Source organism: Palaemon carinicauda, chromosome 4 (genome assembly GCF_036898095.1).
Source record: "Palaemon carinicauda isolate YSFRI2023 chromosome 4, ASM3689809v2, whole genome shotgun sequence".
NCBI lineage: Eukaryota > Metazoa > Arthropoda > Malacostraca > Decapoda > Palaemonidae > Palaemon > Palaemon carinicauda.
This window is the reverse complement of record NC_090728.1, coordinates 159161644-159164143: the sequence shown is the minus strand read 5'-3', so window position 1 is coordinate 159164143 and position 2500 is coordinate 159161644. Positions and strand designations below refer to the sequence as shown.

The 2500-nt window shown below is 29.1% G+C and overlaps 1 pseudogene; it reads right to left on the bottom strand.

Annotated features, from left to right (window-relative positions):
- The window catches only part of LOC137639724 (putative neural-cadherin 2), an 88796-nt pseudogene that overhangs the window by 33046 nt on the left and 53250 nt on the right, over positions 1-2500 (bottom strand).

The window sequence follows — 2500 nt, the reverse complement described above, 5'->3', positions numbered from 1 at the left end:
TATGAATTGAATTTCAAATCTATCCTTGGTAAATTATACCAATCGGATATATTCTGATATATCCCATGCCTATGCCAAAGCTCCATAATTGTTTTATCCGTTACTTTTTGAATATTGCTCTCATACTTTATTTTTTATTCATTCGGCTCCAATGGGAATCAAGGAATCAGTCAGCAGTTATGCATTTGATCAACGTCCAAACACTTTCAACTTTAGTAATCTCGTTTTTAGTTACAGACAAAAGTTTATCAATATTACCTTTACATGGATATATAATGACGACCAATATTCATTGCAAATTGATTTTTACCAGCTAAGAGCCAAAGCTCACGATATTTATCCCATGAAATTTAGTAATAATAGAAAACTTCTGATCCTCAACTCTTTTCATTTTCCACCATTATATTTTACCATTTCTTTTCTATTTCAAAATTAATTTTCCCGTCTCCGCCATCTTCCAGCACGATTTGTTTGCACTATTCATGTATATTCCAAGAAATATAAAATTAAACAAAAATTCCTTCCCCTTATTATTCTTTGTCAAGTATTGAACAAAAATATATTGCTCTTTTTTTATTTATTTTTTTATTTTGACATTGCCACTGATAAATGTATTATCCGGAAAGAACACACACACACACACACACACACATATATATATATATATATATATATATATATATATATATATATATATATATATATATATATATATATATATATATATATAGCATCTGTATATCATGGATATAATTTTACCTTTCCTTCCACATCTAAATTATTTTGTATATAATATTTCCAAATGTTAATTTACAGTTTCAGATTAAATTCCCAAATGACGCAAGAAACATTAAAAATTATTGACCAAATAAAAGTGACGTCAAAACTTAACATGAAATAAAAATTAGACATTTGAATAATTGCTGAAATGTATCATAGTTACCATTTACTGAAGTTTCAAATAGTCTTTTATATTTATAATCTGATATAAAACAATTCAGACAGCGCAATTTGTATAGTGCTCTATGGTGTTCAGGATGGGTCAGATTTTTCACTTATAAAAGCAATTAAAGTCTATAAAAACCATGCCATTATTTTGTATGCTACAAAGTTATATATTATTTTTTTTTCTAAATTATAGTAAAAGGCCAAACATCATCCCTTCAATATTTCATCAATAGATTACATGAGCGTCGGTATATATTTATTATGTCCCCGGATTTATATGTAATATGAAACAATATTCACCTATGAATTTGTGTATTATTATTATTATTATTATTATTATTATTATTATTATTATTATTATTATTATTATTATTATCATTATTATTATTATTATTATTATTATTATTATTATTATTATTATTATTATTATTATTATTATTATTATTGCTGTTGTTGTTGTTGTTGTTGTTACCACTATTACTAGTACTGAGGCCTGAGACAGAATTGATGAATGATCGTTATAGGAAGAAATAAGGTATTAATTATTTTCTCTAAATTCAACCTCTTCAAAATGGAAATCAGAGGCGAGTATAACTTATCCAAGCTAGACCCTACTATCTCACATAAATGAACAAAGAAAATAATTATAGCCTTGGCCACTGATCTTTCAATCATGTTACAAACTTTGAAAAGTGATATCATTAAACTCGCATTCAACATTTCCATTCAGGTTTATTTCAATACTTGTAACTGACGTAAGCCTTAAGCAACTGTCTGTAATCCAGGTCATCGAAAGTCTAACGAAATATATTTCAAGCTTTATCACTTTGGAATTACCATTGTATTAAACCTATAGATTTATAAGAGTAAAAACACAAACTGATCTTTTAAGAGGCAAGGTGATTTCCACAGGATCAGAGGTTCGGATTTTGGTAAAACTCTCAAAAAAGCTAATCTTCCCAGGAATATCATAAGATAGTTAAATTTATATTTTATCAAAACTCATTCACTAGCTGTTTAGGTCCAAAAAGAAACATCAAACACGGATGAAAACCTAACTTTCTTGTGTAGCCTATTGAAAATATCCCTGCCTAGCAATATGTTGGATGAGAGTTCGAGACAACTCAATCGCTATAATTTCTAGTAGTGTCTGCAAGCTCACCATCCTTGTGAGCTTGGGATGGGGATTTTGCAAGAGCCTATAGCTCTACCTGCAAGAGTCCTGGACAGCCGCTGCCTGGCTCCTCCTGGACCTATCTTCATGGAGTTGGTTTCGGTTGAGGATCATATGTGTATATAGAAAGTCTCTAGGGAATTTTCCCGTCTTCGTAGCATTGTCCTGTCATTAATTTTTCATTCATGAGCGACATTTAAATGTTCATGTACCATGATAGAAAACGTCTATCTTAATATATTATTATCCTTAATATTTTCCATCTAACTAACAATTATAGTTGTATCTAATGGTGTAAAATATCTCATTGCCATTCTTCTCTTTTCACGTTTTCCCCCAGGAAATTTACATATTGTTTATTAACTCGATTTACATTAA